The sequence below is a fragment of the Pantherophis guttatus genome, chromosome 6 (genome assembly GCF_059756535.1).
Source record: "Pantherophis guttatus breed Tessera chromosome 6, ASM5975653v1, whole genome shotgun sequence".
In the NCBI taxonomy this organism is placed as follows: Eukaryota; Metazoa; Chordata; class Lepidosauria; order Squamata; family Colubridae; genus Pantherophis; species Pantherophis guttatus.
In genome coordinates this window covers 55628152-55654539 of record NC_142068.1, presented here as the reverse complement: position 1 = coordinate 55654539, position 26388 = coordinate 55628152, and the positions used below count along the sequence as shown (strand labels likewise).

Here is a 26388-nt window from a genome sequence, read left to right as displayed (position 1 = left end):
ATGTAAAAGAATGATTGGCTTTTGAAAGAAAGTTCTCAAAATTATACATGGGAAAGACTTGAATTATTTCCAAAGGGAGAGGAACTAAGCATTGTACCTACAGTCCCATGTAAAATGTTTCAAGAGTACATAGGATGTCTGAGTAAGATCTCTACTCTGCTGAATGAAAATAAAGCATACCAAAAGACATGCAAAGCAGAGAAGAGAATACCGATAAAATAGAATATTTGTAACTCAGGGTAATCAGTCCCTGGGGCTCTCTGAGTTTGGTTGCCTTCTTGCAGATGTTACCCAAGCTAGGTAACATCATCAGTGCTAGTAACGAGTGGGGTTTGCTCTCAATTTAGAGAGGAGAATGAACTTTAATTAAATAGCAGCAGTACAGTAGTAGTAAAAAGCAAATGTTTCCATTTATCTTGCTTGTTCAAATATAAGAAATGTGCCCATTATGTTTTGAACACATTGCTCAACTTGATTAACTTCTAGTGATCCAAAACAAGACAGTATCAAATCCATGTAACTAGCTAAATGTATTCCTTCTACATCTTGTGAAAAAAATCTAAACTATGAAGATTCGAAATATTGTCATGTTGAAAGAAGGATAGGAAAACAAGAATCCTTCAATACAAAATAGGCCTGTCATTTCTGTTTACTGAACAGTCCAGCTTATTCTTTCTCACATTGTCCTCCTCGCTTGGGGGCATGTATCAAGAAATATGTCTGGCTTTCTTTTGCAGAAATATGAGCTTTCTGTGAAGTATGTTTTGATCCTGAAGTTTTAAATTCCTGTTTCTAATGTCTATTTAAAATATCAACCTTAGGACATTTCCGCCAAGATAATCTTGTCCAAAAGACTTACATCCATACCAGGGTGAAATCCAGCAGGTTCTGACAGATTCTGGAGAACTAGTAGCAGAAATTTTGAGCAGTTAGGAGAACCGGTAGTGGAAATTTTTAGTAGTTCGGAGAACCAGCAAATACCACCTGTGGCTGGCCCAGAGTGGGGTGAGAATGGAGGTTTCGCAATATACTTCCCCCAGGAGTGGGGAGGGAATGGGGATTTTGCAGTATCCTTCCCCCAGGACTGGAGTGGGAATGGAGATTTTGCAGTATCCTTCCTCTGCCACACCCACCAAGCCACGCCCACCAAGCCACACCCACAGAACCGGTAGTAAAAAAAATTGGATTTCACCACTGATCCATACCCGTTTTATTATTGTTCTGTATTTTATATTTTGTATTCTGATATGACCTAATGGCTAATTAATCAAGTACTACTATCTTACTACTTTAGAGTTTATTTGAAAGTATGTTGATTTTTTTAAAAAAACCAAATAGAATTTGAGCATAAATGATGTTAGTTGCATTAACTCTGAAATTATATGCATATCTACCAAGAAATAAGTTCTTTTATATTCCCAGATAAATCAATTTAGAATTTAGCTTTCATTCTCACTGATTTTCCTCACACAAAAAGAGAAATAATTTACTCTTATGTTGTATAGGGCAACATTTGAGCAATTGTTGTGTGTCCTGGCTCTTTGGACAGCTATAGCAGATTCTCCACTGATTTCATGGGCTTGGAGACCAAAACAGGAATGCTACTGGGAAGTTTCTGGGAGATAACCTGCTTCCATTCTCTTCCTTAGCACACACACACACACACACACACACACACACACACACACACTTCCATCAAAATTGTTGACAAAACTGGGAATGCTGAAGAAGACACAAATGGAGATCTTGGGGCTACACAATTGCATGTGTGCATGGGGCCACATGGATTTGACAGATGCTCACTCTCATTCTGTGGGGACAAGAATGAACACACTAATTTTGCTTACCCTGATATTATTCTTGCTGCTGTCCACAATTAGAGGTTTCTGTGCAATAGGAAGCCTCTTCTGTTTATGAGGAGTCAATAGATTTAAGAGTCTGAAACATCAAAAACATCTCTAGGTGTATTTGTGAAGATCAAAGAGAATAAAAGGGAAACCAGCATACTCAACTGTGATCTCCCTTCTTCCCTCTTCCCTCTAAAAATGGCTAATGTGGTGCCATCATGTCACCATTAGCTGAAAGTGCTGATAAGGCATAATTTATTTAACAGTAACTTACTTCTCATCTGTGCTTTCAACTAACAGTGCCATGAAGATACTCCACTAGCCATTTGTAGAGATCATGTTGCTATGATGCACCATTTGCTCATCCGCAGTCTACTGTAGAAGCAATGTAAATTTCTCCTTAATTGTTCAGTTTTGAAGTAATAGTTTTTTTTTATCATTCCTTAGCCAAATCTTGGGGCGTGAATGACCTACAATGCTTCATCCATGTTCTTGGTGTCAACGACTGGCTTCTTCTAAGCTTCTGTTGGCTGTTGGGGTTACTAGAGGCATGCCCTGTACCATCACTCATTTCTGCTCTTCATAACTATTTTGTGTTGGATTGCAGGAGAAACTGGACAATTGATTTTTACAAAGGCATCTGTTCCTGTAATATCTGACCCGCTCTTTCCAAACATGGAGTCATTACATTGGCTCCTTACATATACTAACATAGCGGTCTTGTGAAAGAATGTGTCCTACTATTAAACCTTTTGGTGTTTAGTGGCCTTCAAAGAAACAGATTATGTGTCTATAAAAACTAAGCTTGCCTGATTATTTTAACAAAGAAAGAGACCAGCCAATCAGGTAGGAAAGGTATGTTGCAGATACCATCAGTTAAAGAATATCAACCAATAGGATCCAGGAAGAGAGTCTTCCCTATCATCGCCCTTGCTCTTTGGAACATCTTACCTCCAGAGTGAGGTAGGCATCACTCTCCTTCTAAAAGAGTGTTAAGATCAGGGGTGGGTTCTACTTACCTTTACTACCAGTTCGCAGCGTGTGCGCATGGTCTTCTGCAGATGCGCATATCACCTATGATGTGTTCTGTCCCCGTCTCACACACGCACACCAGCAGTCGACCAAGAGTTAAAATAAACCAGCAGACAAGAATTTCCTTTGATAACAGAATTGGCAGCAACCCAGGGGCTGCTTGCCAAAAGTTTTTACTTACAAAGGGAGGTTTATCTCCTCCGACCGAAACATCAAAGTAACTCCACAAAAGCCAAAGAATAGTTAAGTCCAGTCCAAAAATCAATCCAAGCAGAGCATATAACAAAGTTCCAGAAATGCAGAGTGACTTGCTAGCTTTCAGTTTTGTCCGTCACAAAGCCTGAATGGCCACCACACCCCCTTTTATCCCCTGTGGGGTGTGGTCCAGTGACTCAGCTTAATCTCTGGCATGCCTCCTTCTCTACTGCGTGCGCTTGTCTTTCCGACGGTGTGGGGGATCCTGCCAAGATTTATCTCCGTCGCTGTCTAACTGCGGCTGCTCGGAAGTGCCTGGCTCCTGGCCTATTTCTTGGCCTTCGGAAGACACCTGAGGCATTGCCAGAGAGGAAGGTCCTGGAGAGGGAGGCCTTGCCAACTCCTCTCCTTCACTTTCGGAGTCTTCTCCCTTCGATAAGACGGGCTTGGGGGTCGGAGTCACAACATGATGATGTCCGGGGTAGTAGGCGGAGCCTCCCACCAGTTTTACTACCAGTTCTTGCGAACCGGTCCGAACCAGGGGCAATCCTCTACTGGTTAAGTAGTGGATTTCCCCCTCTCCAATGCAATGAAGGTCAAAGAACCATATGCGACCCTGGGAGTGGCTGGTGACAAGAGGGTGGTCCCTCTGGCTTTTTAATTTTAACTTTGTTCTTAATTCTGTTTTAACTTTGTTAAATTTATGTTTGTACTTTTGTACTGCTTTTTATGTTTTTATTGAAAACTACCCAAGATTGCTTAGGTGAGATAAGCAGTTTAGAAATGTGATAAGATAGATGTTACATAGATGAGAGATGAGAGATAGGGAGGGAGGGAGGGAGGGAGAGAAAGAGAGAGAGAGAGAGAGAGAGAGATTCTGTCACAAAGGAATTCATTAATGTTTTCTGCTGCCAGATTTTCTTCTATTTTCATTCCTTTGGGAGGAAAGTGACATATTCATATTCAGTTTGGTCTAATATAATGGAGCATATTTCATGGAATATTTCTGGGTGATATTGACTGCGGCCAAACACTGCCCATCTAACATACATGGAATGTTTGAAACCTTGGGAACCTTATTGACAAAAGTTGTCACCAGGGCCGGATTTTCCTATAGGCTAACTAGGCTTCAGCCTAGGGCCTCAAGATCAAGAGGGGCCTACATTCAAATTGTTAGCAAAATTAAAAATACACTTTCACTATAGGTGAAAGGGCCTCATAAGTGGAATAGCCTAGGGCCTCTTTTCATCTAAATCTGGCCCTGGTTGTCACTGTCCTCTTCTAGGTCCAAAAGGTGCTTTTTCAGGACGCAACTGGACTTTGTTTTTTCTTTTGAAGACGTTTCGCTTCTCATCCAAGAAGCTTCTTGAACTCTGATAGGATAGTGGAGAATGGAAGCTCCTGTCAGAGCTGAAGAAGTTTCTTGGATGAGAAGTGAAATGTCTTCAAAAGGAAAAACAAAGTCCAGGTGCCTCCTGAAAAACTGCCTTTAGAACAGCTATGACCTGGATGACTGAGAATCTCTAAAGACTTTCCTCTTCTAACCAATTTTTGGACATTGGTGTTTACAGTTTACTGACATGGAACACTTCTCACTGGTGACCTACCAGTCAGGGAAAAGCCTCCATCTCAGGTACTCACCCACACTTGCCCTGGCACATCTTGCCACACTTCAACAAAAGCACTTGGAAGCTGACATTACATGGGATAGGGGAAAAAAGTAATTCAACTACTGCTCTTAAATTGTGCTGCAGTAAAGCTGTACAAACAGATTACTTTTGCGCCTCAGTATTGACGCACGTTAGAGCTCGGCCATCAGAGCAGCACAATTGTTGATGTCATATTTTTCTGCTGACTCAAGGACTGGAAGAATGCACATTATTGTGGGCATGAGGAAGCATCTTAGCCTGAGACAGCTGGGTGAAATTGAGAATGAAATGCCAGTAGATGAACAGAGGATAGACCTGGTGGTTATCACTGGATTTCTGCCATTATTAGTCATGTTTTTCTCCCTGAGTTCTACTTTAAGCTTGCATAGCTCAAAAGGGAACAAAATTGATCAGGAAAATAAACCTTGATTAAAATTCAATCAAGTAATTAAAATCAACAATTCTGTACTTTTGACTTCTAACTAGTTGTTTTCGTAAAATCACATGAAAACCATTCATATACCTTTCTATTAGCATCCTTGAAGTTTTTGAATGTTAAAATCACTAAAGTTTGTTTTCTTTTTCCTGAACATTTTATGATCTTGAAATTTGAGGGAAAATGTGGCTTTGTGTCAGCATGATTTTCTGATCAAAGACCATGTTGATGCCACTAAATTTGGAAGACCTCTTTGAGAAATATTACCTTTCTCCCTCCCCGCCCCCCGCCCCCCGACTACTGCTAGCTTAGCCCTTGTTTTTAACACAGCAATGCAAAGCATCAGAATTTTCCTTTCCACTGAATGCATTGCATATATCGTCTTTCTTTCTCATTTTTCTGATTATTAACTCTAGTTTTCAGGCCACATGGCAAGCAAATCTGCTTTTTCATATTAGCAGATGAGCTTCCTAACTAATACATGTTAAAGAAACCAAGCATGTCACTAGCAGCATTAAAAATTTATTAGCTGATTACGGAGAGCATAATTCTGTAAACCCTTGACGTCTCTAAACAGAATCAAAATACAATTGCTTAAATATAAAACCACAATATATGGTCCACACAATACTGTACTTATTAGCTCTGTTCACATAACAAGGACAGCCAGCATATTACAGGAACTGTCTAAGCTGCAAAAATGACCCACTTAATTATGTCAGAGTTGTTCATATTTATCTCCAAACAGATCATATCTTGTTTAAAGCTGAACTGGCTCTCTTTTTATTGTGTGAATTACTTAATGACCAGTTGACTGTATCTCAAGACTGCAGCATCAAGTAGCTCTCAAGTCAACTTGTTGCAAATATGGACCAACAACCATCTTGAGGTAGGAAGAGAAGACGTCATCTTCTACTTACCCTGAGGAAACTGAAACCACAATCTCTTAATATATATATCTATGCAAGTGGCAGATTTATGTAACAAGAGATCCAGGAAACATTAATGAATCAAACTTTGGAAAATGCAAAAAAAAAAAAATTATTATAAAGTGGACAGCTTTACATTCATTCATACATACATATACATACATACATACATTTTTATGCTTTAACTTTATATATATACATTTAGCTTGTGTGTAAGTATGTTGGTGGATGTCAATGTGTGTACGTGCATATTCTTGCTTATATATTCAATAAACTTAGTTATGAATATATATGTTCCAATTTAACCCTAAGAGTTAGCAGACTATTGACTGGCTTCTTGTCAGATGTGCTAACATATTTTCTGCTTATTTATTATCTCCCAAACTTGCCCCTATCCACAGAAAAAAAAAACACCACCACCTTAGGACAACTTTTAGAGTTCCTCTACTCAACTTGCCATGTTTCCTTGTTATGTCAATTGATTGGAAGCTATTTCCACTATTAATTGAGCCTCCTCCAATATGGAAACTAGCCCAGTTCTATATCCCTACCAAGAACGCTCTAGGAGTCTTCCTTTTTATTCCTGTTATTTCTTGTTTTTTTTTTAATTGGGGTGTGTGTGTGTGCATACGTGCATACATACATATGTATGTATGTATGTAACATTTGCAGTTTTGGAAGCAGGTTAGCCAAAAAGTTACTTTTTTTTCTATCCTGACCCTATAAGAAAAATTGCCAAATTCTACTGTGATTTAGCAGAATTTTGCTTGGGAATTTTCAATTAATTAATTTTTGTTTTGACTGTGAATTCCAACACCCAACCAAGAGCGAGCTTCAGGAAAATTGAGACTTCATCTTATACTTTTGGAAGAAATTTCTTTACTGATGACACTATAGCTAATTCCTCAAACTAATTGTATCTTTTTTCATGCCCTGAGCCAGATAAGGCATATCTCATTAGAAAGGAAGAGAGAAGATATAAGATGAATTTAAAAGCTTCTTTTGAACATTAAAGAACAAGAATCCCTAATCAGCATGGTATATATTTTGTATAATTACATGTTGGCAATCCTTCTCTTGCTCATTAAGCAGAAAAATATAAATGGTGTGTTTCTACAAGGCAAGAAAACTCCGAGTCTATTATTGTTTATATCTACAAAGTATGCCTAGGATCTGTAGAATCTTCTGTTCTCATAGATATAACTAAAATATTATCATTAAAGACTATCTGGAAGCAGGGAACTCAGTTTTCAGCCAATATAAATTGACCTAGCTGTTCTAATGTTATTACATTTCTTGTTGTTTTTGCATCTGCCAAATCTATTTGCCCATATAGAATCTAGTCCTAAAACAGAAGGAAAATTAGTGTTTGTGCCTTTTGGCACTATTCGGATGAACTGTATACCCAAAATTTGTCAAGATAAAATTGAAAAGATAAAAATAAGCTCACAGAGATGACCAAACTGCCTTCTGTTGAGCTATAACATTGGTAGTGGGTTACGTTTTGGCAGAATCCTGCTAAAAAAAAACATGTTCAGACTAGATGAATCATGAAACAAATGATTAATAAGTATTCCCTGGCCTTTTTAAAAATGCACTTGGACTGTAAATTCCAGATTTTTCAGCCCATGTGGCCAATAAGACTTTTGCAAGTCACGGCACCCATACATCTCATTAGTATTAAATTTAAAAAGGTTGTGATGAATCAGTGATAAGCTTTATATGCTTGTACATGCTCAGCAATTACAAGACAATGGATTAAAAACACATGAAAATATACGATATCATCAAGAGAGTAAAAGAATTGCAATGGAAATGGGTTGATCACATAGCAAGAAGAACTGATGGCAGGTGGACCAAGGCAGTCATAGAATAGATTCCACTTAATAAAAAGCATCTGTGAAAGAGACTTAAAACAAGTTAGATCAATGACATCAGCAAGTATTATTGGCCCAATTGGCAAAAGAATGCTCAGAACCATATTGGTTGGAAACATGCAGAAGAGGCCTTCATCCTACAGTGGATAGACAATGGTTAAAATGATGATGATGATGATGATGATGATGATGATGATGATGATGATGACGACAACGACTACATATTTGTTGACTTGTTAACATTATCTAGATCTATATTGTTTTCCCTTGCAAAGAAGGAATCTCTTCACTAGAAATGGGATCCCTGCTGGGTACATTTAGAATATATAACCATGAAACAAAAAATAGGTTCTTTGTTCCAAAGTTTTTTTAAATAACCTAAGAAAGTCAGGATCTGCATTTTGCTTCATTGACTCTCTTAAGATCTTTCTATCTTTCTAATCTTTTAGTAATTTGTTGTAGTCACAATAGTATGGACAGCAATTTTAATTTCAGTGTTGCCTAGCTATGCTTAGTCTGTATTACATTTTTTTTTCTTTTAATATTGCTTATGTAGCAAGAATGAACTACTAGGTTGGACTACATTTTTCATATTTATCTTTATTATTTTTATATTATTTCTGAATTTTGTATGACACTTAAAACATTTAGATTTCCAAGAAATACTACGGTAACAAATAAAAAATAACACATTCCAATTTCTTGAGAAAATATAGTTATACTGTAATCAGTTAAAGGGTTTTTCTTAATTTGAAACAACAGTAATATTTCACTGAAACAGATAGAGATAGATAGATAGATAGATAGATAGATAGATAGATAGATAGATAGATAGATAGATATAGATAGACAGACAGACAGACAAATAGACAGACAGACAGACATAGCATAGTTATATTAGTTTGAACTGAGGAGACTGTATAAACTAAACTGGTATTATTATGGCTGGTTGCACAGAGCTAGATATTTAGGCTGAATTTGGCAGGATCCAGCTGAACAAGGGTCTGCTTGAATTTAAGTCAGCTTTATATGAGCATCGTCATATGAAGCTGATAATCACATTGGTGAAGTTAAAACTTCTATTGTGGATCGTTTCAATGTAGTCTATAGCAGTTTGCATTTGAAGACTGTGCCAAGGATTTCATTGGCCCAAATGATTATATAACTTCAAAATATTGATTCCCATATTTGGTTGTGGGAATAATAAAAAGTGTTCATTCAACTGTCTAAAACCCTAAATGTCTTAAGAGTTACTTGTTCTTATATATTTGTAAAAGTAAGCCATAAGGAGAATTTAGGAGAACAACTTCCTCTCTTTATTCCACTACTGCTATGCTATCCATTGCAATATCAATTACTACTAGTTCATTAATTTAATGTTGATATACATTCTCCCTATCTTCCTCCTTCCTCTACTTCAACAATCATGTTCTTTCCCCCTGCTTGTTTCAAGAATTTCAAACTTTCAAATTTTAAGGTTCATAACATTTAAGTATTCTCAGATCATGGTCCATTCAAATTTTCAAAGCTGAAATGCAAATCTTTCAAATTCTTTTTTTAAGAATAATGTCTAGTAAAATATTTTATGTACATAATAAAATACATGCAAAGAAAACATATAGTAGTAAAGTAAATGTGAAAAATAAAAAGACAGGAAAGTTAAAGATGACACAAAGATAAAGGATGTAGAAAAAGGGAAAGAAAATAAAAGAATGAATATATAATTAAACAACATTCTAATCAAATTCCTCACTCTAAAGTTACATTATGTCCTTTCCCTTTTCTATAATCTATGTTGCCTAATTCTCAAAATCATAAATCACAAATTCTTCTTTTATTTTTTACACAAGTCCACAAAGTGTTTTCCAGTCACCATTAAATGTACATATTATCCTTTTCTCCGATCAAAAAGCTCAATTTGTCCATCTCAGCAAGTTTCACCAAGCATCTCAGCATCTTCACCAAGTTTCACCATTTCACCAAGCATTCTTCCATGGTGGGTAATGCTGAACCTTTCCAACTTTGTGCATATAGTAATCTCACCACAGTAATCATCTATTGCAGTGGTTCTCAAGCTTTTCTTCACCACAGACGCCTTTAAATACCTTTTGTGGCCAGAGACCATGGCCATGGACCACCAAGACTTAATTTAAGATTTAAATCATAACATTTCTTCAAGCCTTCATGGACCCCCTGTGATGACATCGTGGATCCCCCCTAGGGATCCACAGACCACAGGTTGAGAACCACTGATCTATTGAAATAATCTTCCATGGGTCTTTCAAGATAATTATTGACAGCAAAACTTCCTCTCCCTGTGATGTCGGGATTTGGGGTTGAAGGGTAGGCAAAAGTTCTATCTTCCCCTATAGCAACATTAGATAATACAAGTAAGATCTTGAGAGATTTAGGGTTAGGATGATAAAAAAAAAGTGCTAAGGGAAATTTACCTGTATTTGTCTTATGAGAAAAAATGTACTTGATTCAATTCTTTTTACGGTGCGATAAACAATAATATAGTAGCCTTGGCCAAAAACATTTATTAACAGTTAACATTTGTTGGTTCTAGGGATATGCACTAACTGAAAAAAAATGTGTTATCTATCAGATATCTAAGTTATTTGCCTAGCAGACTATCACTGCTGGTAGAAAATAATGCCTCCTGTAGATATATCCTACCGTGACTTTAATGTTTGCAAGAAGCTGATTTTCTATAAAAATGAGTTAAAGCTTAGTGTAGATAAACAAAGAAAATAGAAGCAATAGTTGAAAATGGAACTGAGCTGGAATCTCTTCCAAGGAAACCTGTGCACGATAGCATCCTGTAAATGAAGAAAAGCTTTGCAAGAGGCTAGTTTTGATGCAATACAGGCCTTCTGACATGTGGACTTTATGCCTGGTTGGAACCAGATGCAGACCTATGTGGTTGTGATTAACTCCATCTCTCACCTTCTTTACTCAAGGCAACTCTCTTCCCACAGAATTTTAGAATACTGGTCATTTAAAGGGAAGTTCCCCATCTCCTTTTTCAACCACCGTAGCAGTATGTCGGTCTTCTGCATAAGTACATGTATAACAGGGGTGGGTTCTACTTACCTTTACTACCAGTTTGCAATGGGGCTGCGCACACCCGCTTGCTTCCCACACGCAGAAGCTTCTGCATTTGCGAAGAAGTGTTCTGATTATGTCGGGGTTGGTGGGCAGAGTCTCCCACCGGTTTTACTACTGGTTCTATAGAACCGGTCCGAACCAGGGGCAACCCACCACTGATGTATATAAGTGTATTTCTTGTCACTTCTCACAGGGGCTGTTAAATAGAGGGTAGAATTCAGAATTGTTATTGTTTTGCATGCTTCTAGATACATGCACAAAATGTGATCTAAAATGTGAGCAAGGGTATGTATACGAGCAAGGTATTTATTTCCATTTTCCGTAACATTGGAGTGAGGGAACTCCAACTACTCTTGAACGTAAGCTGCTTCAGAGGGTAAGGTACCAACTAAATTTCTTTGCCCTCATCTGTTGGTCAATTGGAAAAGGTACTACATCTTTTCAGCAAGTATTCTGTGTTTCATGAATGATAATCCTGGTTGGTTTGAACTGGTTGGGTGACACTTGTGGAAGTGATTTATGTTTCATTAAAGTGGTATCCAATCTTGATCTATAATAGCTCACAACCTAATATATGCTTGTTGGAGAGATATTAGAAAACTAGGACTAGCTCTACCTAAAGCTGCTCTATTGTACTTAATTAAATCACTGTTTGTCACTGTATTCTCAGAAATCAGTCAAACTCCATTAAGGCTATGATTTTATTCTACTTTTGTTTGAAAGCAAGCTTTGTTGGAAATAGGACATTCTTTTGAGTAGATGTGTATAAGCGTTCACTCAGGTAAATCTTGCAGAGTTCAAGCTACCATTTTGTTTCTAGCTTCAACCTGATCTCTATTTACCCATTACTTTAATAATAAGAGAGAGAACTAACTTCCTGAATATTGTTCCTCATGACTGTAATCACTGTCATGAAAACATACTTAGTTTATTTGCTCATATGGTCATTGCTGTCTAGTTTGGTAATTTCATATGTTTTATTAGCCTATCTTTTCATCCTTTTATCCTGTCAGACCCAAGTATGCTTATTCTACACCAAATGCATTCCACATTTCAAACTGGCTCTTTTATTTTTCAGCCCATAGCAATTGTAAGCCTTTTGTGTTTATTCACTGCCATCTACTGCAAGTCAAAGTAGCTACAAGTGAAATTACTCCCAAATAATCTGTTCTGAAGGCCTAGAAAGGTATTCTACACTGATGACAAGGAGGCCTGGCCGTACCTTGGTGTGAGACCACTGAAAAAGATCTGGAAGCTTCTTTTAAATCTGTAAAGAACAAGTTTGCATTTATTTGAAGATCCATCAAATAAATAGCAGAATCAAGTGAATTCTCTCAAATTCAATTTTTCATTATTTCTCTTACTTAGGCAACCCTTTCACATATTGTATTATTTATTTATTATTTGTAACCTGCCTAAGGTTACAACGTAAGGTGGCGAATATATCCAACATCCTTCCTCTTATTTTCTCGACAACAACCTTTTGAGATGGGTTGAGCTAAGAGGGAGCAACCAGCTGGCTTTCATGGCTAAAGCAGGATTTGAACTCACCATCTCCTGCTTTCTAGTATAGTACTTTAACTACTTGATCAAACTGTTTCTCATTATGATTATTTGATTATTGAATTTCTGGGCATGCCTGCTTGTTTTCATTTTTAGATGCATAGAAAGAGAAATAATATGTGTCTTGGAAAATCTTCTGAAACCAGACAAGTCTAAATCAGTGGCAATATTTAAATTTATATATACCGGTACATATACACTTTGTGTGGTAGCTACCTTAGCCAAAATCTTTGCTGTCCTGCAAATATATCCTCAAACATTTTTAAAACCAAAAGCATTCAGCAGTATGATTTTTCTCTCCCAATGTAATGTAACTTTATATCAGGGCTGGTATAGTCAATGTGCAGAGTACAGTTCTGGCCAACAAAATAACACTATATAAAGAAACCTATTACCAGGGAATTTGAGATGTACTGTTTTTCAATGGATTTTTCTGTAATACTGCTAGCAATCATTATTAAATTGGTCTAAGGAAGCTGGAATACTGTATGTTTCAAATGTATTTTACCAGGGCAGAAATGTCTCTCTGCACCCTAAATTCTGTTTCCTCCAGCCTTTGGAATATGAAATCCTTTAGTAAAAGGGAAGAGGTAAATGCAGGGTTTTTTTTTTTTTTTCAGCTCTTCATTTACATTCAGAAAGACCAGGAGAGAGAGTCCCGGCCTGCAAATTTAGCCATAGGAGGCAGATGCTTCTGTGTTTATAAAGAAAACAAATGTTGCATAGATATCACTGTTTCCCAAAGTTATGTCATCCAAAGGAAAATAAATCATGTATACTTTACAGGAAAGTGGGGAGCAGCATTGCCTGCGGCCAAAAATGATGTGATAGATTAAACAACTATGCGCTGCAACCAAATGGCACTTTTTTAAAAAAGGAAAGTTCTGGATCTGTAGGAAATTAAAAAATTTGGATAATAATCTGGAGAATTATTTCTAACTGACACTGGCTTCCTGCTATACCTCTGTTCAACTGAGTATGGAATTGTGGCTTCAAATACTCATCAGATATATGAGAAACACCTATTATAGAAGTTCATGGCTAGATCAGGATGAATCTCTTGATAGTCCTTTACCTTTGCTCCAGATTCTGCAAACTGAGTCATAACAGCAGGTAACATATGAATATAATCAGTGGGATTGTGTTTTTCCCCCTGGCATTCAAAAAGACAGATGCTTCCGCAGTGGGATTTTCTGCCACAAGGGTTATATACTCTATCAAACATAATTGTCTGTCTTCTTCCTTTTCCCCTTTCCCTTCTCCCCCAACCAGATACCCTCCAGGTGGCCACATACTATAGTTGAAAATGTCCAACATCTTTTATTTGATTGACCATTCCAAACATCTGAGAGACCAGGGGTGGTTTCAGAGGGAGCTTGGAGTTTTCCCAAAAACTCTATTACATGGTTCAGCTGAGCTTCTTGATACAGCTTAGAATGAGCAGGTGGCGGGAGCCATGGACCAAACTGTGAAGACTTTCTCTCTGTGTGGATCTCATAGAGCTCCATGGTTTACTGAATGATTCAGAGAGATGAAGCAACGTACGAGATGCCTACAGTGCTACTGGAGGAAGACAAGGAGTGAGGCTGATCAAGAAGAGGTAAGAGCCTATATTAGGACTTATCTGGTGATCATAAGGTCGGTGAAGAATAATTACATTGTTGCTCTTATTGCATCAGTAGATAGCCAACTAGGCTTTTTTAAAAAGTGTAGTCCTTGCAGGTTCACTGTGAAAAATGCTCTTGGTATCTGTCAGATAAAGTCAGTCCACTTTGCTCGGAGTTGGATTCTGGCTGGACAAATAATTTGGAAATGACAGAGACATGTCTGAGCCTTGTTCTCCAGGAAGAGTTTGAGTCAGTTTCTCTTGAGGAAGTGGATGGGGTCCTTGGGACTGTGAGTGTGGCTACCTATGCCCCTCCTGGTTGGTTAAGGCTTCCTGGGAGGTCGGAGGTGGTTGGGTACAAGTGGTGATTAATGTTTCTTTGTGGAGAGAGTGGTACAGCCTGCCCTGAAGGAGGTGATGCTTTACAACTTCTCAAAAGGCCATCCTCTTGTATTAGGCAGCTTTTACCCAGTCTTCAATTTTTTCTGTTTAGGAAAGTTGAAGAGAAAGTGATTGGCACACAGCTACAGCCCTGAATTAAGTGGACTATCTCGACCCTCTGCAATCTGGGTTCAGGCCTGGGCAAAACGCTGGAACAGCATTGATCTCATTTGTTGATGACCTTTGGAGAGCTTGATATGGAGGTGATGCAATCATTCTGGGCTCCTGGACCTCTCAGTGGACTTTGATATTACGACCATAGTATCCTTCTGGACTGGCTTTGGAGGGTTGGGAATGAGAGGCACCCGAGTTATGGTAGTTCTCCTCCTTGTGTTTGTGGGAGGGGAGAGGTAAAGTCATGGGCCCCTGAAATGTGGAGTGCTAGAGGGGATTGGCAACTTGCAGCCTGTGGATAATATGTAGCCTTTTTTTCCCTTCCAAGCCCAGAAACCCTAAATGTTATACTGCCAGTATCTGGTTTAAAACTCCATTGTAAATATCCAGTGTGTGTGTGTGTGTGTGTGTGTGTGTGGATTTTTTTTTTAAAAAAAAGAGAAGACAAACTAGAAAAACTGCATTAAGCCTCTAATAGGAACAAGCATAACTTTTTTACTTTCAAAAAGTCTCCCTAAACCTCTCAAAAAAATTTTTTTTTAAAAAAAAATCTTGAATAGAAAAAGCCATCTTATGCTTTCATGTTGTTATGTCACCACCACATTCCCTGCAAGAACGGTAAAAAAAGGTTTAGGTAAGGTTTTCAGCTTAGAATGCCTAATTTAGTAACATATTGCCTCGCTATATGTTGGCATCTTTTGGTTCTATATTTTTTGAGCACATAACACAAGTAAATGAAGAATTATTACATTGGATGGGGAAAAAAATAATTGCAACAATTCACAGCAATATCATTGTAATTATAAAGTTTCTCATTTTTAATATGTAAAGCATTGCCCCCAAATCAATTGGCACCATCTGTTTGTAGGAAGGAAGTAGGAAAAATAAATGCAAACTTCTGAGCAATAAATCAAGTATTTGTACTAATACTATGCTGGAATGTAATTTGAAGTTTCTCAAAGTTTTTTCCCCCTCCTAAAGGAATTTCTAATTTTCTACCTTATTCTCAGGCTGCTGAGAATGTCTTTAGAACTTCCCTTGACATTGTTTCCAACTTACTATTAGAGATTGCAACCTGCTAGTTTTATTGTTTTTCTGTAACATGTATTTCCAGCTATCTAAAACTCCCTGGCTGACCACACTACCCGTTGTGAAAAAACTTAATAGGGGAGTCATCATTATCAGTTTCCTTGGGATTTAAGTGTGGGAAACAAGGGAGGCTACAAACTGCTGGCAAAATGATAACACAAGAGCAAACACACATATTCTTCCATCACCTTGAATGTAAGTAAGACAAAAACATTGCTCATTGTCCTATAAAAATTTGACCGGAATCATCCTGTCTTGAAAGAAATTTTGAAAGGACATTATTATCTTTCATCAAGTTCAGTGACAACTGTTAGGAAAAAAACACAGAAGAATGTTTTCTGCGTAGCATTAATCTGGATGGTAGATATATACAAGTGGAACCCACGCTTCCTATGCTGAGACTCTACTACTGCAGAGAGGTTCACATGACCTCTCTAAAGTGCTGAAAGAATGCTTGGGGAGATACGGTTACATAGGATTTCGGTTACACTTCCAGCAGTCACACAGTTGTTCTTCCTTGGCAACAAACTGTCCAAACTTTAGAATTGGGAAAAGGCTCCAAGTCTCTCTGAGCATCTCCAAATAAGGGAGAACTTACCTAAATTCCATACTACCAATAGCATGATGGAGTATCTATGTTTACATAGGTGCTTACATATGCTTACATAGGGTCTACATAGGTAGGTATCATACTTATGTAGACCCTTCACATTTCATGCTGGTAAAATGCAAGAAAGTGATTCTGCTACCCAAAGTGTTCTTTGATTATAAAAATAGAGAGGTCAACATTAGTCCTTATTGCTCTAGAGCAGTGGTGGGTTGCTCCCGGTTCTGTCTGGTTCTTAAGAACCAGTAGTAAAAGTGGCGGGAGGCTCCACCCACCCGCCCAGTCGTCATAATCAACAATCTGCGCATGCGCAGAAGTGCACGCACTCCTGCGAGTGAAGCAAGCGCGTGCATGCGCTCCCGTTGCGAACTGGTAATAAAGGTGAGTAGAACCCATCCCTGCCCCAGAGCACCTCCCGACACCAGTATTCACTGGTTGCATAGTTGTCTGACTGAAGCTTCAAATGTTGATGGTACATCCAGTGCTACATTAGAATGTATATCTGATGAATAATACTTTATTATACTTTGTTGATGCTGCAGCAAAACAGACCCCAGGTGTCACAAACTGCCAGATGCTTCTCCTTAATAATCTGCCACTCCTGTTTAATACAGTCCCAGAAGACACATCTAACAGCATGATGAGGTATTATCTATTAGGCCAAACACAAGGTTTCTACTCTAAGGAGCCTCCAATCCAAATTACACCGATAACCTAATGAGACCATACACAACAGCAGCATAAAAGGGTGTGAGAGACAGAAGGGAGAATATCACACAAAATGAGAAATGGGCTCTTGAGGAAACATAAATTATAGAGAACAGAGGCAGTATAATTAGGTATATTGCATTCTTAGGTGTAAGAAAGCAAGCAAAGAGATACTGATCAGAGCCAAAGCATATATTGCAAAAACAGGGGGAAATTAGGTAGGCCATGATGGTCAGGTCAGTTTTTCCCAACCTGGGACCCCCCACTCCCAGGAATTAAGACAAAAACCAGGTTCTGTGGTTCTTTAAGAAAACTAGAAGGAACAAGGTGAGAACAGAACTCATGAGGTTGAAAACATGAGATAATATAATTACAGCAGAGGTTTTACTTATGACAGGAGTTGTTGAACCACAAATTATAACTCTGTTTCATCCATCTTTATCTAGTACTGCTGACTAATGCATCCCCAAAAGGGGAAATTATTGTAAAATATATATTTTATCACAAGATTCTTGTCTCTTTATGCAGTACTCTGTTGAAAGAACAGCCTTCAAAAGCTTCTTAGGTATTAGAGTGTTATTTACAAAGTTTCTCTGTCCAGTCTTTGCTTGGGAAAAAGTATAACTATTACATTTTCTTTCCCTCTTCTCCATTTCTTCCACCCTGAATAGCTCCACTTAGCCCACTCAGCAAGTCTTTTGGAAAATAACTAAGCGGATTTTCCTTTTCAGATTAATTGATCCCCAATGATCTTCCCCTCAGCAAATCAGCAGGAAGTTGAAACAGAAAATTTATTGTGGTTCTAATATAGGGAAAGATGGCTGCACTTATTTCAACATCATTGGGTAAATTAATAAAGAAATATGTGAGTTGCCATTGCTGAGGTTCATCTGATATGGTTTCAGAAAGGCTGTTCTTTAAATCTGAATTTAGTTGGCTCTTTTCTTTTAGTGTATTATTTTTGTTTAATTTGTATTTATATTTACTGCTTTGATTAGCATTTGGTGTATCTACTAACAAAGTAAAATAAAATGTAATTATGGGAGGATGAGTAAGATTGAAAATATTACAGATTGGATGTTGATTAAATAACAGCTTAATTTCTCTGGTCTATGCAATCCACTAGAATTTATTTCCTAGTTCAAGATTGTATCTATTGCCTTATTTAAGGAGCATTGAAATCAAGTAGACAAATCATTACAGATAGTTCTCAACTTATGACAGTTTAACAATTGTACAAAGTTATAACAGCAATTTTAAAAAGTGACTTACGATTAGTCCTCACACTTACAATCATCATAATGTCCCCAAGATCAAGGGATCAAAATTTGGGAGCTTGGCAACCAATGTGTATTTATAACAGCTGCAACATCGTAAAATTACGTGATCACCATTTGTGATCTTCCCAGGGGCCTTCTGAAAAGCAAAGTCAATGGTAAAAACCAGATTCACTTAATGACCACAGCAAAAAGGGTCATAAAACCAGGCCAAGTAACTTAAAAACTGCATTGCTTAATGACTAAAGTTCCAGTCCCAACTGCATCATACCCTGAGGACAATCTGTATATCATCACGATCATATGGAACTAATTTAGTATGGAGCCAAGACTATGGGTAAAATTTAATTTGCAAAAACAGATTTCTGTCATGCTAGTGGACCTGCTTTTTTTTTTTTTTTTTTTTTGATATCTTCCACAAATTCTCAGAATTCTCACGGTGCCCCAACTGCTTGTTGCGGAGCTTAAATCCTTTGCTGTAGGAAAGGAACTCTCTTTTTTGAATGCTCCTAATAGAAGCAGTGTTGTTCCAATTTGATTCAAAATATCAGTTTTTTATACATGGATCGTGAATTTTTCCATTATCCAAATTGATTGGACCAACTGATCTGATTTGACAATTCAAACTGCCAAAGCTTTGTCAAATCAGTTGCTGCAACAAAATTCTGCACAGGTCCATTATCTGTTGCAAACAGAGCCTCTGTTCCCCCTCTAAGTAATGCCCATGAAAGTTAAACACATAAATAAATAAATAACATATGCTGTGAAATCTTGCAAAATTACAGGAAGTCATATGAGATCTCAGCGATTGCCAAAATCCCATAAGTGTTCAGCCATTTTTAATTTGTCTTTTAATTTTATCTTTATATTATTTTAGCTAGTTCTTCCATTTGAACTAAATAGTATAATGATATCTAATGCCTGCATAGAAGGCCACCTGTTCTATTATTAATAACACTGGTGGGGGACTTTCATCATAAATTTGCCAAGACTAAAGTGGTCATATACATCCCCCCATTTTCCCTTTTGCTCTGTTGTCTCAAATTCTTTTTGTAGAAAAAAAAGTCTGCACTGATCATTATGCCTTAGCTCTCATTTTTTAAAGCTAATGAGCTTCTTTGTGATTCTGCCGTCTTTTGCTTTGAAAAAAAGTTTTTTGTAAAAAAAAAAAGTCTAATGGTTGGCAGAGCACTTCAAATTGTAATCTAAATCCCTTAATGAAGTTCAACCATTAATGGAATTATCGTAATATTAACTTCATGTCCATTCTTTTTTTTCTCTCCATCCACATAATCTTTTAATAAAATTGGGATGGTGCAAAGGTAATACCAAAAGCTGTATTTTTCTCCATATGTAACATGTTTTCCCTTTTTAAAAAATTCTTTGACACATTTGGTGTCTTTTACCAAATACCTACTGGGATCAGTCTTATTCACATCACTCCCTCTCACTTTTATTCTTCTGTACTATTAGATTTAGCTTTGATCTTTCCTTTCCTTTCTGCCTCTGCTCTACTACATTCAGCTGCAAAAAAGCAAGAAGGATGTTTGTTAAACTAAAGCACGCTGACTAGGTCTTTCTATTACTAGATTTCCCTTTTTTCTACTATTGCTCTGTGGATATTTCTTTTTGATCTAAATTTAATAGGCTGTATTCTGCTCCCTTCAAAAATATTTTTTCCTAGCCATTCCATAGTAGTTGTGAACAACAAGTTGATAAGTCAAATAGAAAACCCCTAGAATTTAAATTCTACTCTTTACCACAAAGCCCTCCCACCAAACATTCTTTCTATTTACGATGATAATTCCAGATTTTATCAGCTTGACTGGTTTGCATTAACTTTTATAGTAGAAAAACATTTTAAAAACTAGAGGATTGTTTCAACTGCACTGGCAGATTCTGCTTATTATTATATTTTTACTATTTAAATAGCAGATTAAATTTTTACTCAGTTGAAGGTCAAACTATCTTCCAGCAGAACTGCAAGACTGCAATAGTTTAATTGGCAGAAAATAAAAATAATCAGTTAATTAATCCACAGAAGACCAAAGAGATGAATGAAAACTAAAATATTGCAGATGGAATTTTATTCTGGCAAATAATAGCTTTCATTTATTAGATTCTGGCTTTTTAAAAAATCCTTTTATATCTTTAAAAAAAAGGCATCTAGTTTGAAAGTTTGTTGGTCTGCAAATGTACTAACCTTTTTCTACCACTCTTTTTTTCTCTGATTCTTGGAGACTCTGTGGACAGTCCCTGCTGTTTCCTTGGCAAGGTTTTTTCACAAGTGGTTTGCCATTGCCTCCTTCCTAAGACTGAGAGAAACACTGACTGAAGGTCACCCAGCTGGCTTAATGCATAAGGCAGGACTAGAACTCATGGCCTGTCGATTTTAGCATGATGATTTAACTGCTACACCAAACTGGCTCTTGATTAATAACTTGGAAAAAAAAAATCTCTAATCCAGGGGTGTCAAACTTGATTTCATTGAGGACCGCATCAGGGTTGTATTTGACTTCAGGGGGCAGGAGGGCATGGCCCACTCAACCTTACTCCTGTTGGGGGCGCCTATGGTGGCCCGTGTGCTCTGCCAGCAAAAACAAGCTCCCGAACTCCATTTTTGGCTGCCACAGCCTCCTGCCAGCAAAAACGGAGCTCGGGCCCGCCCGAGCTCTGTTTTTGCTGGCAGAAGCACCACGGGACAGTCCTTTGCTGTTTCCAGGGCAGTCCCATGAGCCACCCTGGAAACCGCATGGGCTGAATCCAACTCCCGGGCCTTGAGTTTGACACCCCTGCTCTAATCAGTTGCCAATTCTCAGCTTACATTTCTTGTTAAGAATTTCGCTAGGAAACAAAATAATACAAGCACTAGATGAATAAAACAAGAAAACACAGTTACAACAAGATAATGTATACGTGATAAGTCAAAGAACATCAGCAATGCACCAAATTCTTCTTGCAAACTACAATTTCAGTATTGAAACTGTAAAATGATTTATATAGTAGCAAGTGATATTTTTGTAAGGCAGGAAGATGGCACAGTGGTGATTGGGTGACAGAATGTATCCCCTGTCTTGATCTTGATATCAGCCAGGACCCTTTCAGCTGCTTTCTGTTAGGAAAGAGTTGTGGTCAGTGTGAACTATATGGAAAAGATATGGAAGTGTTTTGAACCTCTTGCCAACTACAAAAATGAGCACTGTACTTGTCCCTGTTTTTTTTTTTTTTTTTAGATTCATCTGAAAAAACAACAGTGATATTATAGGCCTGGCCTCATACAAAATTTGGTGCCACACTATAGAAAACCTTGTCCTGGCTGTGTGCTGAATGAATTTCAGTAGATATAAGATACAGAGCTTTACCTCACAAAGATCTGAGGAGGAGAACACAGTGCTGTGTTGCTTGATCTTCTCAAAACCATCAGTCTCCGAATCTAAAACAGGTGGGTGTTTATTTTTAAAGCATTGGCGTTCTTGGTTTCCCAATCCATGTGTCCATTACATCTATCAGGTCCCAATGTAAGAGCTCTTTACAACAAAGATTTTATTATTCATCATCCAGTGCTTTCCCCATTTGTTAAGCTTTTCTTAAAATGGACACTAAAGTCCAAACTTTTTCTCACTTGTTTTCATGAGGGAGAGATTATTTTACTGAAAATATTTCTGAAAAGAGTAATTGATTTTCATCAAAGGTACATTCTTCTCTGATATAATTTGCCTACACTAGTTTAAAGTTCAGGTCAATATATGAATATTAAACTTCTGAATTAGGAAAAAAAATGAGATGTGGGCATGGAAGCAGATCATTTTTTCTTTATCCGAAAAATGTGATAAAATCAGAAAGTAAAGGAAAACTAAAGAAATACACATGCAAAACACACACACATATAACTTGTTCAGTTGCTTGCATTCAAATTTTCATGACATAATTTCACTAAGATTGTCTGTCAATAACTGTTTCCTTGAGCTGCTAAACTCCAACTCAAATGGTGAGTCTGCTAAATATATTTGCTTCATATTTTAGTGCTTAGATTCCAATTTTCATTTCCCAAATGTGTGTTAACTGGACTGCATGTTCAGGATGCTTTCTCTACATATGTATGCATATATACACAAATGCACACATATGCACGCACACACACAATTCACTAAAATCTGTGCCTTTCCAAATTCTGTGAACTAGACTGTTATTGTAAATATGAGTAAAGCATAATGGTAATATGTGGATGAAAAATGTACACAAAATACATTGGTTTAGTAAAAAATGGATTGCAGAGTGCATACATGAGAATAAGTGTATATTATATTGCATTATACAAGAACACATATTAGGATAAATGAAAATATATAAATCTTGCAGAGGTTTTTCTCCTTGTTTTAGCTGCAAACTTAGGTGCTAAAAGAATGGAATGATGCAAGGCATGAAAAATGAGAAGGAATTAAATCAAATGTATGTTTACTTGTTTGTTTGTAGATGAGAGAGGGGGGCTTTCCAGACTAAGGAATTGTGCTTTTCAGAAACAAAAAGCTTTCATATTTGGGAAGGTTGGATGTGTCATTATACCACCCTTCCATCTGAAGTTTTAAGTAGATTCTCAGAACTGTACTCAATGTATCCTTCCAAGTCCAAAGCCAGATGATTTCCAGACAGAATCATTCAATCATCCCAATATGGTGCCTGTTACTGTTAGGTATCTCCAGGGGTTGAAGCAACTGAGAAGTACAAACAGAGCAAATACATGTTCTGGTGCCTTTTGGTATAATTGTGACAGGACATTGAAGAGGATAAACAAGAACTCTGCAGTATTTCTTCTGTCATCTTCTCCATGTCATGATTCATCTCCCTGACAAAAAACAACCTGAAAAGAACTATATACTGCAAACTGGAACAAGTGCATATACTAGATTGTGTTACAAAATATATTTTTTTCACTGCCTTGATTTCTTCTAAAACACAAACACGGTAGGAAAGTAAAGGTCTACATATATTTATAATTGCCTATCAGCAGAGATATCCACTGCAAACTGTGATAATGTCAGACTGATTATATGCCCATGGTAACATCATCATGTAAATGTCGAGATTATGTATTGTACATACAATGTCTTGTGCACATATGTAAGTGGCAGCATTTGCATGATGATAAAAAGAAGAACTTGAAAAAAACTGAAGAAGCTTCTTGGATGAGAAGCAAAATGTTTTCAAGGAAAAAAAACCTAGGAAAGTCTCGTTGTCTTTTGAAAAGCACCTCTGGGACAATCATGACCTGGATGATTGAGAATCTCCATAGACATCATTTGTTATCCAATAAAAGCTAACAAACTGGGAACTGTGATTTTATTCTGAATCTATGGTTCTTTCTCTAAAACTTTCTTCACAGTCATCTGTGGAGTACTACACAAAGGTGGCTATTAAAATTATAGAATTGTAGAATGTGAAAATTATTGAATATGAAGGCCTTGCTCAGTGCAAGGATCCAAATTAAGTGAACCTCCTCTTGAGAATATCCAGCAAGGTGAATTTACCACTACTTTCTTTGGAGATAGGAAGGGAGAGACGAATAGCATTTCCTGTTATGTTGTTTGTGGGTAGGGTACATATTGCTAATAGTAGACAAATTCTGTGAGGAAAAGAGTACAAAAGGCAAATGTATCTATGCCTACAATTTAAAAAATAATAATAATATTCCTAGATACTGCTGTATAGGGGAGGATTACATAAGGGTCAAAAACTATTTATTTAAAAATTCCTCCACTTATTTCAAATGGGAGAAAGCCATGTTCTGAAGATGCTTCCCAACAGCGACGTAACCTGAATGGGAGCTCACACACGGAAAAATTCCTAGGGCCCAATTTCTGTGAGATTCCAATATATCTGCATTAGTAAGCACACATGATGGTAATTACTGACTGTGACATTTTTGAAGTCATCTGCTACTTATTGATCTATATCTATATTAGAGATCTAGATAGGAGCTGAGGTTTTTGGTTCAAGTTGAGAAGGAACATCTTGAAACTGTTTTGGGCATATGAAAAATTAATTGAATCTCTCTGGACTGAAGCCTTCCCAAATGTTAAACTATCAAAATTGTTTGTGGTATCCTGCCTGAAAAGGGATAACCTGCTCAGACTTTATAGTCTGCAGGGTTACTGAAAGATATGTAATGAAAAGCTGCTATAATCATGGAGCTTTGACCTTGAAGAAGTTTGATTTAGAGATGATGTCCTAAATCTCCATAGAGATTTACTTCTGGCTTTCTTTCCTCTGCTGAGGGCTGAAATGAAAAGTTATATTACATTACATAGATTAGTAACGGCAGATGAACAGCTAACCTAAACCCTTTTCTTGCTAATGTTCTTTCTAATGTTTCGAAATTCCAGACTTTGGGCTCAATCAATGAGTTTTGGATAATACTAGCAACTGAATCTCTAACGTATCCTTTGACCTCAAGATCAGGAAATTATGTTGGAAAGATCAGCAAGGAAAAGGAACTGATTCTTGAGACCCAGAGTTGATATCTACTTTTGCTTCCTTCATTATCTATTATTGCTTAGGTTCTTCATCTAACTGTTGTTCTAACCAGGGGTGAAATGTAAAATTTGTTACTACCGGTTCTGTGGGCATGGCTTGGTGGGGGTGGGGGTAATGTGACTGGGTGGGCATGGCCAACTTTTTTTTTTTAACTTTTCAAAGCATTTTTTTTAATGCTTTGAAAAGCCTCTGCCGATCAGGCAACTCAGCTGGGATCTTTAGAGAGACTTTTTAAAAAATACCTCTCTGACGATCCCAGCTGAGTTGCCTGATCAGCAGAGAGGTATTTTTTAAAAAAATACCTCTCTGCCGATTAGGCAATTCAGCTGGAATCTTCAGAGACTTTTCAAAGCATTTTTTAGCACCTTTTCAGCCACGAGGTTGCAGGAAAAAATGCTTTGAAAAGCCTCTGATGATCCCAGCTGAGCCGCACGATCATCAGAGGCTTTTTTTTTTAACTTTTAAAAGCATTTTTTCGTCGGAAGAGGTGGTAGAAAAATGCTTTTAAAAGTAAAAAACAAAGCCTCTGATGATTGTGCGGCTCAGCTGGGCATGGGTGGGGGGGGCGCAGGGATTTTTGCTACCAGTTCTCCGAACCACCGGTCTGAACCGGGAGCATTTCACCCCTGGTTCTAACCCTGCTTTCCTGACAGCACAGCCAGATGGTTGGCTAGCTTGATGTGATGGGTAACATAGCTGGAAGATGCTAGAAGGGGAAGACTTATCTAAAACCTTCATTTGTGATAATTTGATATATAATATCAATAATGTAATATTAATTTTCCTGTGTAGAAAAAAAAGATAACTGTTAAATGGGAGATATTTCAACTTCTTGACCTTACTGTGAGAATTTCTAAGAAATTTGCATATATCTGCATAAGGCATAAATAGCATGTCCTTGAGTGATCATTTCTCCACTGGTCTCCAGCCCTCTTACTTTCCATTTCCATTAAATCCTAGGGGAGAATAACGTGATTGGGAAGTGTGAGCAGCTTGGACTTCAAAGTGATGGAAAGATACATATTGTTGAATATTCTAGATTTTCTTTGGAATGGACTTGACAATATTACTTCAAACGAGCTGAAATATGTACATTTTGGAGGATAAAAAAGGAATGTCTTTAAATAAAATTCCAGGCGCTTAGCATTTTTGTTAGTTCATTTGATCATAGTTCTATTCTGCTAATTCTGGCACAGCAGGGAAACTAGAAATAATAGAAACAAAGGGCCATCAAATCTGGGGAGACAGCTGATGGCTTGCATGAGTTCCAGATGTATCAGGAGGGTGAATAATAGATAGAAATAATGGCAGAAGAAGACAACGTTAGAGGAAGAAAGAGGCTGACGTACAGAGTAAGAAGACCAGGAAAATTCAGA

The 26388-nt window shown here is 37.4% G+C and overlaps 1 long non-coding RNA gene across 5 annotated transcripts in view; it reads left to right on the top strand.

The window, feature by feature from the left end:
- The window catches only part of LOC117678744 (uncharacterized), a 75834-nt gene extending 49679 nt beyond the window's left edge, over positions 1-26155 (top strand). For 2 of the 5 annotated variants that reach the window (XR_004595106.3, XR_015728663.1), the window contains exons 3-7: positions 13912-14239; positions 14739-14947; positions 15915-16084; positions 21715-21923; positions 25973-26155. This is a non-coding gene — a long non-coding RNA (uncharacterized LOC117678744). Of the gene's footprint in view, positions 1-13911; positions 14240-14738; positions 16085-17038; positions 17142-21714; positions 21924-25972 lie in introns of all 5 variants that reach the window. The other 3 variants (XR_015728664.1, XR_015728662.1, XR_004595108.3) reach the window with 3 other exon arrangements.
- The last annotated feature ends 233 nt before the right edge of the window (positions 26156-26388 follow it).